Genomic DNA, 16,782 nt, shown 5'->3' on the forward strand with positions numbered 1-16,782 from the left:
GCAACAGGTATCAGATATCCCATGGAAAGAGGACCAAGAAAATGTATCAAGTAAAAGTCTGTATCAGCAAAACATCAAGCTAGAAACCTAGACACACACCAACTATCCAGGAAGTTGTGTGATAAGGCTGTGTGCACTGCCCACTCTGGAAGGGTCTCCACTTACATCACTCAAATCTGGTTTTATCTCTGCCTCTTATACAGGGACATTATGAAAGAACCTTTCATTACATGGTTACAGTGCAGGAGGAAAGTCAGACATGCCACTGAATGAACACATTTGCCTTGTGGAGCAGCGGGTGTGAGCATACTGCTTCATAAAAAGTGATCTAAGGAAAAGATCATTTGTTAAAAATTTCAGTAGGGAATTGTCTTACTGCCTTGCTGCTTGCAAATATTTGCTTGAGTATTAGAAATAAAAAAATCAACTTAAAGAAAAATTAAATGAGCAGTTCAGAACAAAGGCAGCACTGTGCCATGTGAACATGTCTGTGAAGGAGAAGAATCAGGTTCCTATCCAGAGCTGCCACAAACCAGCTTTGTGATCTTGGGAGAACCAGGTAGCATCCAGGGGTTTCAGCTTCCTCCTGTCCAAAGGAGCTGGAGAATATCATCTCTGTGACCCTTTCCACTCCAATAGTTTGTGACTACAACACTGAAAACTCAGAATTATAAACAAGCCTCAGTTTTTCTCTTCAAACAGCAACAAAAGCCCTCAAATTGTAATGTTACTTCCTGTTAGCCTTATTATAAGATATACTCACATATGTGGAATTTAAGTGGCCACCCCCTTAAACAAAGGGCCATAAAATCAGGATGGTCTTGAGAAAACTGGGCTACAAAAGAAATATTCCCTGTCTTCTAGCCTCAAGCCATGAAATTTCAAATTATAATAGAATTATATTACTTTTTCAAAAGTGGAGGGAATAATCAGTATGCTAGTCTATATGGAACAGCGTCCTCCATTCATTGATGTAAAAGCGGCCATAGTTGTTATTGCTGGTACTATAAAACCTAGGTTTCACATTCTCCACCATGAGGCTGGAATTCTGCCTGCAAGTCACATCACTGCCTCAACGTGTTGAGTTGAATGTTGGAGTCACATTCACCTAAGGTGTTGACTCTTAAACTGGTAGTTTTGCCATCAGGCACAGCAGATCTAGCTGCAACAGGGCAACCATGCCCTTGGCAAGGTATACCTGAGGTGTGGCCAGCCATTCCAATGTAAATTACATTCTTCTCTGTCATTTATATTTTTAACTCTTAAAGGTATTAAGGACATGAGAGTATTTTTAAAGAAGCAAAAATTTTTGTTTAAAAACAGTCATGTAACTAATTTCTTGAAGACTTTGGATTTTCATGGACCAAATACTCCTAAACTGAGACATTTCTTTAAAGTCAGCAAGATTAAAGTTTTCCATAGAGAGAAGTATTTCAATGTTAGAACACAATTATCACGTGTATTTTTGATCCCTTGTTAAGCCATTAGTTTCTTCTCAAACTACAGTTATCACAGAACAATACACTGGAAAAATGACTGCAGGGCATTCAAATGGAAACTAAGGTTTAACCAAAAAAAAGTGAGAATTCTATTTTTATTCAAGCAAATCACCATTGGAAGTACTCTATAATTTTTAAGAGCCCGTCTTTTTATTATTGTTATTGTTAGTCTGTGAGTTTTTTTACAAACATCTCTTTCATCTTAATTCAGAATTTTTACATAGTTATTTCACATAAATTCACTTACATTGCATAAAACTTTGGATGCATCAGAAAAGGTGTCAAGGCAAAATAATTTTCATAGGAAGCTCTCAGGTCTGCCTCAGTTATAGTGGAAACAAAATGTTTCCCTTAATTTATTTTTAATACACTCCAACAACCCCCCCCAAAACTATATGTTTTAACTTGTCCTTGTAAAGAGAAGATGAGAAATCAAGGCATGTGTTTATTTCATAGCAAGATGGTAAACATCAGTGAAGTAATCATTAATCATAACTGATTCCTAAGCAAAGATGTTGGCATTGGCGCTACAGCCAGTTACCAGCAACCACTCCAAGTAACTCTAGAACATTAATGCCTATTTGATTTGGAGGAGAATAAGGAACATAATGCTGCCCACAGTGTACTGTTCACCTTTGCCTCTCTCCTTCCTGGGGCCTTGCAACATCACAGGCCAGCTGTTAACCAGATGCAAGCACATGAGCCACAGAGTGTGAGAATAAAAATATTAGCATTATTTCCATGGAATGAGTCATGTGGTGATTATAGAAATAATCAGCATTAGCATAATACAATATTTGTTTTGTTCTTGAATGTTGTAATACCCTAGGGGGAAAATTATCTTTATTTGAAAAAGGTTAAAAATGTAAGTATGTGTTATATATCTTTGCTGGAAAACTATGGGAAATGGATTTGTTGAAACCACATGGAAAGGAAGAGGGAATCAACTAAAAACAGAAATCTAATAAATCTAAAATATTTCCAAATGAAATGCTTGTGGTAAACTAATTTCTTGTAAACACTGCACTCAAGTGCTTTGAACAGTCCCAGATGGTGAACTAACTTTGTGGTCTTATGATAAAAGTCAGCCAAAAAAACCAAAGTGACTACAACTTTATTATTGAAGTAGTGGGAAACATAAGATCCATAATCAACCAATATGTTACTTTGTATTCCTCTGCAAAATTAAGAGAGTTGGAGAGTTTTACTAGAGAGTTTCAACTAAAATTTAAGTTTATGTATGTTAAATGGAGAAAGAGAATTAAAATAATAATATCACAGTAGAAAGTAAGGTTAAAAACTCTGCTTATATAAAAATATTCCTAAAATGCCATAGTTTTGAAATGTACTACAGGTCTAAAATCCTAAGTTATTGTGAACTATTTTTCAGCTGACAGCTGTAAAATTTTATTCAAGAAAAATTAAAAAATGTTTTTAAAGTTGGATCATAAATAGAAGCTTGTGATTTACATCTTGACCAAAAATGATACCTGCTGAGCCTTACCTGATCCTCTGTTAATAATCCATCAAAAGATTCTGGCATAGACTGCATAGGTAGAAGCTGGCACAGTGTGCCAAAAGTAAAGCAACTTTCTTCATACTTCTCCAACAACACACCAGCACCATCTGAGCAGTTACATCACATGATTTTCCTTCTTTACCTTAAGGGAAAAAAAAAACTATTGCAACACTAGATACTCAATTACTCACACTCTAGGTTTCTTAGAACAAGCTTGTTCATAATTTCCCCAAGAATAATCCATTTAAACAAACCAATTTGTTATATGTTCTATTTATTCGGGAGAAAAAAAATCTAATATTTGTCAAGCATGTGCCATGAGGAGAAATCATGCTAAGTATTTTTTAATTTGTTGTTTTCAAAATCAATTTTTTAAAAAACAAAATATTCCTTCAAAACTTAAGTCTAACTTTTGGAAATTAATGAAACAAATTCTCTTAGGAAAGGTAGCAGAATACAACAGTTACTACTATGCATTATGTAAAAATGTGGATGTTTAACCGATGTAGTTCTGCAATCTTTGTAATGTTTTGAATAACCAATAAAATAAAAAAAATAAAACTAGGGAGCTCTAGACAACTGTACAAATAAATTATAAAAGAGAAAATGATAATTTGAACTTCATCAAAATTATAGATTCCTGGACCATGTTTTGAGACTGCTTCTTGTGGCATCAACATATACATAGCTCACAGTGAGAGATATTCTTCAAGAAAAGGCTTCAGAATGTGTCCAGTCCTCCTTTCAGAGCAGCACATATATGTGACTACTGTCCAATTTAATAAAAAACATTGCATTCCTCTGGGGCCAAGGACAGGTTTTCTTACTGATTCCTATAACATACCTTGGCTTCCTAAGGCTGAGTTCCTCAGACATAAGATTGATAAGTGCAGAGCAACAACCTGGATGTTCCAGTTCATCCCCAGAGGCTGTGTGGATGAGAGAATGGGTGTAAAGGTTTCAGGCTACCCATCTAATCCCAAGCAAGAAGTCCTTTTTATCTGATATAAGTCTACCTCCAACACCTATCACACCATTTAGACTGACTGGTTAGCTTGTTAGTAAGACACATTCTTGTATCTAAATGGTTCTTGATGATCAAAGTATCTTATGAACAACTTATTCTCAGAATACTCACAATATGTAAAGAGCACTCAAAATTTAGCAACATGAAAAAATAAATTTAAAAATGGGCTAAAATTTCAAGCAAAGAAGGTGTGCATATGGCAAAGGAGCATGTGGACAAAGGATAGCCATGTCACCCACAAAGAAAATGGGAGTGAAATCAAAATGAGATGTCACCCTGCATGTTTATTAGACAAAAAATTAAAACAAAAGCCAAAAACCCAAATAAAAATATGATAATGCCACTCACAGTCAGTCCTGGCCTTCTAGAACATTCTGAAGCCTAAGAGGACTATGTGACCTGAGCCACGCTGCACGGCCTAATTGATGGTGAGACTGAGATTGCTCAGCCCTCTGTAAGAGTGGAAGCAATGAGACACCTTATGTTGTATCAAAATTACAGGGAAATGAAAACATTAAAACAAATGTTAGGAAACTGGGATTTAAAACAGGAATTCTGAGAATTAAAAAATGTTCTACTTCTTTGTCCAAAACATGTTGAGTGATGTGATCAGTACTCGCTGCTTTCTTTTGGTCAACTCACAAAACAGAGGGAGTACCTTTCCTGGGCCCACAGGGATCTTCCACTACTCTCTAAGCTCTGTGGGTTTCCAGCACTCTGTCTTTTGCTCTCAGGGACAGGACACAGCTCTGGGGTCTCCAGATGCGAAGGACTTGCTACTGTGGCTTCCTCAGGGATGTTTCCATAGTGTCACCCTCCTGTAGCCACCCCATGGAGGTGGTCTGGTTGCACATCTGTGACAGCAGTGTGGGCAGGGCCATGGTCACACTACCTCCACCTGCCTTTGAATTTCCTCTCCCAATACTTTCACCTCAATTCATCCCTGTATTTTAATTTTCTATTTCAATTCTCCATTATTGAAAGCTGTTGCAGGTTCACCACTGGAGGAGAGAAGTAAGCACAACTGGACTCTCTTCTGTCAAGTGAATGAGAGACATTCAGAGACCGTCACCTGCAGATTCCAGAGAAATCACAAGATGGGCCATTGATAAGATGCCCAGCTGCCACTCACTAATGACTTCTGGACTGGAGATCTGGTGGCTAAGGTTGTGCCCTCTGTATTTCTTACTATCAGTAACCAAGCAGCTGGAGCTGGACCACCTTGTTGGAAAGTTGTGCTATTTAATTAAACCACAGTAGCTGAAAAGTGTGCACATCAGAACCAGGCAAAGCAGGAAGCACTTCTCTGCTGAGAACACGGAGGATCTTCCATCCATACTGAGCTGAGGGAATGTGCAATGGCACAGCCATGTGGAAACTGGTACCAGGCCTGCATTTTGCACAACCTCTTCAGGCCTACCTATTAAATCAACTGGCTTCAGTGAAAGCTCAGACAAAAACCTGCCAATTGTGTTTATAGAGGTTTTAGTTTTAATTATCCCAAATTGGATGATGATGCAACACTCCTTAGGAAAAGGACAGGAACTATTCTTGCCCTCAGGCTATGCATGCATCTCAATGGCATGCTGCAGAGACAGGAGGTTGTCACCAGGACTGGCAGTGGATGGCTTGGAAGAGGTTGGCCAGTCATATCACATAGCAACAGAGTCAATGATAGCAGATCACTCTTGAAAGTCACTAACAAGGTAGATTTTGAATGCTCTCATCACAGTAGGTGATAAGTATAGGAAGTTAAACAAGAAGAGTAGCTCAACCTGAGCATGCTACCGTGCCTAGTAGCAGTGTGTCCCTCACCATGGATACATCACAAAAAAAATTTAAAACAAGAAGCATCAAAAACACCATGAGGAAGGAGAGAAACTAGAGCTCAGGCACTGCCCCAGTACACTTCTATGGCATCTGGGAAAGGCAGCTCTGGGGCCTGATTGGCCTGTGTCCCAGAACACCAGTTGCTGTGACAGTGAACTGCATCCCAAAACCAAAAAAAAAAAAAAAAGAAAAAAATAGGTTAAAGTTTTCAATGTTAATTTTTTAAAAGTTGGAATTTATTTCTTTTTAGTTTCTTTCCCTGGGTGACTTTGGAGGCTAAAAGGATTTTGTGTGTGTGTGTATATATATATATATATATATATATATATATATATATATATATATATATATATAACAATACTGTTCAATGACATAACTTTTACACTGTAATAATTTGTGATAATAATGTAGCCCTGGAGGTGTAGCCATCTAAAATCAGGTTGCAACTGTGCATAGGAAACAAAAGCCCTAAACCCAGATTCCAGAGGGGCACATACCAGCAGTGACCAGCTGTGACAACTATATGATGGGTGTGGAGATTAGGAACACGTAATACAGGGTCAGCCGTGGGAGCTGAAGAAGCTGTCTGGGGCAGTAGGCACATTGTCAGGTGTGTTTTTCTTAACAACCGTACCAAAACTATTTTACAATTATGTGCATCCTAGTTAATAAACATAAGCCATTTCTAAAAATTAAAAGATCTAAATTGCATGTTGGCTTATAATAAAATATATTAGATCTACTTAATAAAATGAAATACAAATAGTGGTTATTCTGGGGAACTGAGTTATAAAATATGACTGTCTTATTTATTTTGCCATTTTTTACATTAACTTTGAAATGTTCTGTGTGATATGATTTTATTCCTACCAGCACATACATTTCTTTGACAATTCTTAGAGTGTGTGTAGGGGGAGGGGGACCCAACATCTGGACAGCCCCACGTGTTGCCACCTGTTGATGCTCTGCATCCTGGATGTGCCCCAAAGTTTCTGTAAGCCTGGTCTCCAAAACAGCAAGGGTCACAGGCAAGTCTTTAAGGAATGATTGGATGGTGAGTACTCTGATCTTTCTAGTGGCTCCATCCACTTGAGAACTTTCACTGATGGCTGAGTGGGCTCCTGGGCAATGGGACCTTCTCGAGGGAAGTGGGCCTCTGGGGAAAGGCTGGAAAGGTTTGTCTTTTCCCACTTGACTCTATATGCTTTCCAACTTTGGCCGAGGGCAGCTGAGCCAGCCAGCAGTGGCCTAAGACCTCTGGGACCATGAACCAAGGCAGATTTTCTCCTCTACATCATTCCTGTCCAGTATTTTGATCATAGTGATGGAAAATTAAGACACCATCATCATATTTTCTCCTGTAAGTAAAAATAATGACATGCGAGTCTCTGATATCTTTAATCTTATCCTAACATTCCTTCTTGAGAAGTTCCGGAGGTCTGTCTCTGTTGGGCAAGGTCCACGTGTCCATTTGAATTTAGATAAGCCAGTTTCTACAGTGTGTCTGTGTTTCAGTTTATGATTTAAAACTCTTTTAAGTGGATAAACTTGATTCATTTTAGTGTTTAAGTAAAACCACAGAATTAAATAATAATTTATAAATGTAAATTCTGTGGAACAAATTTAGATACAACTATACTTCTGTAAAAATAAATCAATTCAATTTAAAAAATACATTTTTGTATGTTTTTTAGTTTTGATATCAAATTGTTACCAGCTGACTCTAGTTTTTGTAACACTATATCCTGGAGATATGAAACTCTATAATTTTTAAAAAATGATTTGCATGTGTGTGTGTATTAAAAAGTCAAAACCCTAAGAGTGCATGGACTATAAACTAGGTAAACAGAATTTCCACTTGGAAAATTACCTGTTTATTTCTAATTTGTTTATCATTCACTCTGGGTCAACTTCAATGGTAAGTGTTCAGATAATAATCTTAAATAATTACTTAAATAATCATAAGTGTTCCGTTTTTTTTCCACCATTGGCGATGACGTTAGCTGCAGACTTTTCATAGTTCCTCATTATTAGATTATTTCTCTCTATTCTTACCTTGCCAAGAGATTTTATGATGGCTTTAAAATTTTATCTGATGCCATATTTTTTCCGCTTAAGTTGAGTTAATAGGGGAATTTTTTTTCCTTTTATTCTATGACTGTTGTGAAATGCACTGCTTTGTTTTTATATACTAAAGTAGCCATTCTGGAGGAAAGAACCCACTGTTTTGTGAATTTTTATATATTGCTGAATTCAATTAGCTAATATTTGTAAGGGATAATGGAGTCCATGTTCATGAGGGACACTAGTGTGTGTGGTTTGCTTTGTTTTGTTTTCAAATGTCCTTTATTGGTTTGAGTAGTAGGGTTTTACTGGTCTCACATTTTCACATGCAATTTGCATAAAACTGGTTTATTTCTTCTTTAACTGTTTGATGGAATTTACTATTGAAGCCCTCATAGATGAGTTTTCTTAGAGGAAATACCTTTTATATGAATCAAATTTAATTTCCCATATTGTGGACTAGTCACATTTTCTGTTTCTTCATGTGTCAGTTTTGACAGTGTGTCTCTTTCAAAGGATTTTCCCATGTCATCCAAGTTATTAAATTGAATGATTTAAATTGTGCATAGTATACTCATATTATTATCCTTTATACTGATATCTCTCTTCATTCCTGATATTAATAATTCACATTTTCTCTTAATTATTAAATTACTCTTGCCAGAGGAGTGTTAATTTAGCAATTAAATAGAGGCTTTTCAATTTTATTGATCTTTCCAAGAATCAATTTTTGATGTTACTGGTTTTTCTTTATTGTGTGTCTATTCATATTCACTGGTTTCTAATCTTGTCTTTACTATTTACTTCTTCCACTTAACTTAGATTTAATTTACTCTTTTCTTTCTAATGCCTTAAGATGGAAGCTTAAGAAATGGATTTTAAATCAAATTAAATTTCTTCTTTACTAATACAAGAATTTACAAGCATATATGCTTTAAAAAACTCCTTCAAATTTTACTTTGTTGTATTTTCCTTTATCAGTCAGTTTGAAATATTTCCCTTGTAATTTTTTTTTTAAACTCATGGGTTATTTGGGAGTATGTAGCTTTTTTCTACATTTGGGGGGATTTGCTTGCTACTTTTTTGGTTTTGTCATCTAATTTAATTCCATTGAAGTCAAAAAACATGCTGTGCTTTGTAATCCAGGACTTTTATATTTATGAAAACTAGATTTTGGCCCAATAGTTGGTTTATCTCTACTGTTTCATATCAAATAGAAAAGAATGTGCATTCTACTCTGGTAGGATTTCATTTTCTAAATATCAGTTAGATTAAGTTAAATCATAGTACTGTTCAAATTTATGCTATTTCTTATTTGGGTATCATCTGCTTATTCTATCAATCATTGAGAGGAAATTATTAAAATTGTCAACTATAATTGTGTATTGTTGATTGATCATTCTGCCATTTTCTTTTTATTATTTTTAAATTGTCTGATAATGTACTCTTGTCTTCAAGTCCTTTTTATCTAATACTAATATTCATGCTTTCTTATGATTAATGGTTACATGTAATTGATCTGTTTATTTCTCTAAATAAATTGTCTCTAAATAAGCAGCATATAATTTGGTATGAAGTTACATAATTTTTTTGTAACTTTATCTCAGAAGCCTTAAGAACATAAACAAAGATAAATTTTAAACTTAAAAAAATGAACATAGAATGTTGACCCCTCTCTTCCTTTATTAATTACTCTCCAGAGCTCCAACAAACTCCATCAACACAGAGACTGGGTCCACATTTGACCAGAATAATAATCAATACACATATCTATATTAAGCGTGAATTGATGCAAACTCTGGGATCTACTGGGGGGACTGCAAATAATACTAAACTGACTGTCAATAATACTAAACACGTATTCTATTCATGCTAGATCTGGCATCAGATCACCATAGTTAACTGGTCAACAGGCCAGCTAGATAGTTGTTCTACCCAGTTCCAGATACCATTTGAATATTTTCTGAATGAAGTAGCAGCTTTGGAAGAATTTCAGACTCTTTGTTATTTGAACTGCAAATTTATCTCAAGATCCTGAGCTGCATCCAAGGGTGAACAGAGCACAATTGTAAATTCTGTTTTAACTCTCACACAGACACCACTGACATGCTTTCGTGTAATTATTTAAAAAATATAACTGGGGTGAAGGTCATGTACATGACAGAGAGCAGTAATTTATTCTCCCCCAGTGGCCGATTAGATTACTGTAGCTCTGGTCCCCTCACTCTTCCTGCAGACCCTCAAAGGAGTGTGTATAGGCAATGTTCTCACGAGCCATGACCTCATTAAAAAGCCACCCTACTGTGTACAGGAAATTGGTAGAAAAAGAGGTGGGACAATCCTAAGAGAAGGAAACCATTACAAGGAACAGACATCAGTGTCTGAACCTAGGAGAACCTCATTATCAATCTTGAAGAGTCAAACCATGGGAAATACCATCTCTGGGAAAATAGGTTAATAAAAATTACTCTGAATCTTTGATATTCCAAAAGATGGCATAGATCCTGGGCCTTCTTTATATGAGTTTAGAATCATATTGGAAGGACTTGAAGAAATAGACTCTTCTGAGAACACTCTTCTGAGAGTGGTTGTCAATGTCTTTTGCTTTTAATTCTTTTTGCAGGGGCAGGGATTAATCCCAAGGCCTCCTGCATACTAGTCATTCCACCAATGAGCTAAAATCCCAACCTCCATGTCAATGAATATTCACAATCTCCATCCAAGGTCTGTGGGCTCTTAGGGGAATCTACTTAGACGATCAAGTACAACCTTTGATTTCTTTCTTTCTTTCTTTCTTTTATTTTTTTGATGCAGAAATCTCTTGGATGGTGACTGTTAGGGGTACTTTTGAGGTGGCTCTCTCAAATTAGTCGAAAATCTTGTGGTCCAGAACTCCTAATAGACATAAAAGAAGATTGTCATCTATTATAATTTTGGAAGACAGAACAATCAGGAATAAAAAGAAAAGTTACAACATGTACTTAAAAAAAAAAAAAAACCTGAGGATGAGACTCTTCCTTCAGTGGTCTTTGGTGCCAAATTTGAAAACCCATTCTGAAACAGATGGACTAAACAGTCTCAACTTAGTCTATTTTTCCCAATAAATATAAGCAACTCAGAGCAAGTAGTAAGACATGATAGAACGAGACCAAATTTGCAGGATACTCTACTACAGTAGCCCATCAAAAAAAGAAAGCAGTTAGTCAATCAAATCACAGTTTGACACTTTGGTTTTCTTTTTAACTGAGTTGATCTATCAAACAGTCTGAAGAAAGTAGATCATGGGGAGAAAAATAGCACAAAGCCAGAAATCAAGATTTGAATCAGCTTCCACTTTTAATTCTCTGCAACTGATACTCCACGCAGCAGTGAGAATGTGGGCTTCCAGTCACCAATCAGGGGATCTTGCACACATGCTTAGAACCCTGGAGGGATTTCCCATTGCTCTTCAAGTCTAAAGCGCATCCCCTTTGTCTTTCTGTTTTTCGAAGTTACAGGATTTTTGCATCAGATGGTTCCATTTGCACTGGAATGTTCTTTCTGGGCTCTTGGAAACAGGTAATTCCTTCTCATCACTCAGGCCTCAACTCAAATGTCACCTTCTCAAAGAGAAATTTCTTGAATAGTATTACCTCTTGGCACTTGGTCCCCTTCATATCATCTTAAGTTAATTCCATCTCTATCTGACAGTGTAATTGATCTGTATATTTCTCTATTGCATGTCCCCTGCCCTAGAATGTAAATTCGTGAAGGCAGAAAACTTGCTGTCCTGTTCTTCTGAGCTTAGCGTAACACCTGTCACGCAATAGGTGCTCAGTGAACACGTGTTGGATGCATGAGGCAAATCGTGTCTGGATTCAATTTCCAGATCTGTCACAAACATCACATGCATACGATTGTAGATCCATTTTCTATTCTGCCCTTGAGGGTAAATGAAACTTCTCTTTGGAATTACAATAAGTTATCACTCCCTCTTCTTCACTACCTTGCATGCACCCTGTAAAATATGAATTGGGAAATGAGGGCACAGAATTGTCTGTGAGAATTACATTGGAAGAAGAATCCATGATGGCTTGAATCCCAGATTTAAAAAAAAAATCAAAGAGGAAAAACAGAATAGGAAAAACTCTTCATGATTTGTTCAAATACATTTACATATCTAAACTTCCCAGCAGTACAAGTGGTCAAACCCCAAAACTTAGCTAAAGGAGAAAGTAGGAGGCATAGACTGGCATTTCCTGTCACTGTACATGGAAATCAGACAGCTACTCGAACCAACCGGATCATGGAATTCTGTAGCTCTGGCTCCACATTGGGGAAGCAGCCCTTGGATGATGAGTTAGTCAGATTATATTTGGTTTTGCTTACAGGGAGAGAATGTGCTGATCACACATACTCAAGAGTTTTCCAGTCATTGTGACAAGGGTCTGTCATTCATCGTAAATTACCAGATGTGTATTCTGGTATCTCTCTTGGTCTTGAGTGCTTTTTTTGTTCCAGTGAGTCATTTCTCTGGAGTCCCACCACCTCCGAGAGCTCGGAGAAGCCAGCCTCTGGCCCAGAGAAGAAGGCAGGACCTTGGACCTCAGTTACTGACCTCAGAGATAACTTGGTTTCCCTGCAGCAGGAACAACAACAATCCCATTCTAACCATCCATCCAGCATCCCAAGCATATGCCTGGGGCACTAGCAAAGACAGTGATCACAAAACAAAAGCAGAAATTTATTTTTTTTTAAATGGAAGTCATTTGAGATTCCAATATACAGAAAACAAATAGAGCATCATCTAATTTCTTCCAATTATTTTACAGTTGAGCACAGTTTGCATTTGAATGGTGGAGCTAGAGAGTAGAGAGGCAAGGCCTCTATAATCACCATCGTGTTTAGGTCCACGGAAGACCTTAATTCATTGCCAGCAACAGTGTCTCAAGGTGGCCTGCAGCAGCCTTTCTGATACAAAAGACAATGATGCTAAGTAGATTCGTCACCTTCATATAGCGCTGCATGGGACCCCATGAGAGAGGGAGGGCATCTCTCATACCCCACACCTGACACCTTCTAGGGGCTTCTATCATCTTCTACCTTCTTGCCCAGTCTCTACCAGGGTCTCATCTTAGGGAAACCCCAAGATAGCCACTCACTGAGTCTTCTGACCCTCAGTGATTCCAGGAAAGATTAAGGACATGAATGCAATATGGCACTCTGTGGCTGTCCTCTCAACCTTATACCCAAGTGTCAGAAGAGAAGGAAAAACTTCACTTTCTGTCAGCTCTTCCCCAATCCTCCTAAACATCTTGACCTCCCTCGGGATCCGGGAAAAGTCAGGCCTGAAAGTATAAATATTTTGTCAATTTTCAGGACATTCTGTGTCTACACAATTGGGTGCCTGATTTAAATCTCCTGAGCTGCTTTTAGAGCAACCTAAGTCCCTAAATTATTGAGAGCCCTGCATGGAACTCACTGAAGGCAGAATGATTAGTGATGGATGTAATTAGAGCAGAGAGACTAAATCAATGACCAAGGGCTTGGTGAGCCCCAAGTATGCTCAGATGACAATAATGTAAACAGAAAAATGTAGTGGAAAAGGGGGATGGAAACACAGGAAATAGAATCCTAGACAAAGGTACGGGAAATACAACCCTCTTTCTGCACCATCCAGGATGCTGAAATGTGTATCCAAGGTTTGAGCACAGTACTAACACATATGAGTTCCTCGAAAAGTGTTTATAAATTGAATGAACAGGATGAATGAAGCCATTGTCATGTGTTCAGAAGAAAAATGTCAATGGTCTTTTAAAGAAAAAAAATAAGTTTCCTATCTAGAAACTTTTCCTGAGATTTTTAGGACGCTCTCTCCACAAAAATTGACAGACAAGAAAGTCACAAAGAAACATAGATTTCATTTCTTTTTTGCTAGTATTGTGAGATTCTTGCCTTCAGAGTGGCAAGTCAAACTGAGTATGGATGGAAGGATCCAAGTTCTGCTAGCAAGATACCTTTTTGATCTCAGTCCCTTAGAAGTACAGATACCACCTGAGGTCTGCTGGCCTTCCATCCTCCACACCCTGGTGACCGAATCATCTGGACAACCTTCCGAACTTCCAAATGAGAGTCTCTGGAAGAGTGAATCCCTTCATAAACCGTAGTTTATAACTCTTCAGAAGTGCATTTTCCTTCTAAAGTCAATTTTTGTTTTATTTGTGAGGAAAACAAACCATGTGCCTTCAGAACCAAAGTGATTATTTGATGGTCAAAAAAAAAAATTCTTTTTGCCTCATATTACACCTGTCATGTTGGTGATCTCTCTTATCACCTGAGTTGCAACTTTAGATTTTCTATTTCTGTCTCTCCTTGGTGAGTACCTTGGAAGAAGTGACGACATTTTATTCATTTTTGTAGCATCAGAACCAAATAGACCTCTGCACATGCGTGGGTAGTCAATAAGTGTGTGTAAAGCCTTAGTGCCCAGAAAATATGGGAGGAAATAACAAATGAATGAAATAATGAATGAATGAATAGATGAATGAATAAAGCCATGTGTAGGTTATAGTGTGAACCAAGCAATGTGTGACTGAGTGCACCATGTGTTGAAGCAACTGTGACATTTAATCCTTTGGAATCTGGAACACATCTCCATTCAAACCACAAGGGAAGGTATAGGAGAGCAAGATGGGAGAAGAGAGGTATTTAGTTCATTTTTCACCTCTCAAACTCACCTGCCCTCCAAAGTAACCCTACCCTACCTGGAACTAAAGCCCTGTATTGTAAGCTTAACCTTTCATACATATTCTCGTCCTGCCCAGTCACAAGAGCGCTCTGCCAGGGAAAGATTGTGGGAATGAAGCCAGAAAGTCTCTTACGGCAAGATGTTGAGCCTCAATGTGCAAATACAAATACTGCACTCATCAAGTTAAAAAAAAGATTTTATAATCTTTATTCTGAGCAAAGTGCCAATTTGGCAACTGGCCACTTGATAAGAGAATAAGTCAAGTTGATATTACGGAATGGCATGAAAATCTAACATATTTACATGTATCTGCATAGCTCCAATGGGCAACCCTTCACATGTCATTTTGAACTATGTGACCCATTCCCAGCTTTTACTAACACCCATTTCTCTCTCTCCTAGATTTTACTCGATGAGATGGCTACACTGTGGGTGTGTGAAACACCAAGTAGATCAACCATATTTCTGCTTTAGAAATGTCTTGTAAAGAATGACATAGGAGGGTTGGGGATGTGGCTCAAGCGGTAGCGTGCTCGTCTGGCATGCGTGTGGCCCAGGTTCGATCCTCAGCATCACATACAAAACAAAGATGTTGTGTCCGCTGAAAACTAAAAAAATAAATATTAAAATTCTCTCTCTAAAAAAAAAAAAAAAAAGAATGACATAGGACATGCCTGGGGTCTTATTTCTCTTGCCATTGCCAAAACACAAAGCATTTTGGCCTCATGATACAGGTCAAGAGAAGGTCAACACAACCTGAGCATTGCAAGATCCCTGTCTCTCCTGCCCTTTTCTAGCATTATTGGCCTTTTAGGAACCTAGTTAGGATCCGTCAGTTTGTAGTTTTTTTCTTCAATTTTGCAGTAAGGGTATTACTATTAATATTTCTGTATTTCAACAGAATTTTTGTTTTAAAAACCAGGCACAAATGACCAGTAAGACTGAGGCAGGAGGATCACAAGTTCAAGGCCTGCCTGGGAAATTTAATGAGACTCGGTCGCAAAACACAATAAAAAAAGGTTGGGGACATGGCTCAGTGGCTCACTTATAGAGTGCTGCCTTACATGGGTGCGGCCCTCGGTTCTCTCCCTAGTACCAGCAAAACAAAACAGGTCAAACAGTCAAATTCACAACCCAATCCATCGGAGTCTGACAAATGACAACCATATCTCCAAGATTAGGAGGCATAGTTTTGGAAGAGTAATGAAGGTAGATTTGGGGAGGAAGTTGAGATAATTCTCTGTGCTAATATTTTACATCCCCACAGGGTTTTGGATGTTTTTTACCAGATTCCTTTCAGGTCTACTACTTCATTTAATCCCATATACCATAATAGCATACCTCTGAATCACTTAGGGTGGTTCTCATTTGTATAATATGATATATCTTCATTCTAGAGCATTAAAAAGGGCTATGGAATTTGCTGTAAAATTCATTTTTAACCACTTATAGAGAATGAATCATGGAATTAAGAGAAACGTTAAAACTCAACAAGGCTGGAGAGCCGGTAGATATCCTTCATTTATCTGCATGACATTCATGTCCCAGGAAGGTGAATGACTCATTCAAAGTCATAGAGCCAGAGAAGGTCAAAGCCTGTCCTCATTCCAGATAGCCATTTTTTTTAAACCTAAAGATATAATAACGACTGAACAAAATTGGGAAGTGAAAAGCCATTTGTCAGAAAAAAAAAGAAAGAAAAAGTCCAGAAAAATGTATGTCTTAGAGCAATTCTGCTACATTCAATTAGCTTTGGTGTAGCCTCCCAAGTCTGGTGCCTCATGGGGTGGTACCCACCAGGCATCCTGTCCTCTTGCTTTCTGTGAGTCCTTCCTGGGTTGCTCAATGTACACCTACTCAACACTTAAAAAGCGTCTCTTTTCTGTGTTTCACACTAGACTTTATTTTTAGTTTGATGTGCTTAATTCCCTAAATAGCTTTATTAGGAGGGTATTTTATAGACCATGACATTCACTCATTTTCATTTGTGTAATTCAGTGTCTAATTTACTAAGAGGTGCCAACCATCACCAGAAATCAGTTTGGGAACATTTTCAATGCCCTGATAAGATTCCTCGGGTCCCTTTAAGTTGCATCTCCATTCCAATCTCTTGGAA

General features: G+C 37.6%; 1 protein-coding gene across 1 annotated transcript in view; it reads left to right on the plus strand.

Annotated features, from left to right (window-relative positions):
* The window catches only part of LOC144372502 (TATA box-binding protein-associated factor RNA polymerase I subunit A-like), a 58,769-nt gene extending 44,418 nt beyond the window's left edge, over positions 1-14,351 (plus strand). The window contains exons 8-9 of the mRNA XM_078035849.1: positions 5,030-7,235; positions 11,431-14,351. The gene's annotated coding sequence lies outside the window, so the exon portion shown is untranslated. The remainder of the gene's footprint in view (positions 1-5,029; positions 7,236-11,430) is intronic.
* Positions 14,352-16,782: the final 2,431 nt, after the last annotated feature.

The sequence above is a fragment of the Ictidomys tridecemlineatus genome, unplaced genomic scaffold, assembly GCF_052094955.1.
Source record: "Ictidomys tridecemlineatus isolate mIctTri1 unplaced genomic scaffold, mIctTri1.hap1 Scaffold_1112, whole genome shotgun sequence".
Lineage (NCBI taxonomy): Eukaryota > Metazoa > Chordata > Mammalia > Rodentia > Sciuridae > Ictidomys > Ictidomys tridecemlineatus.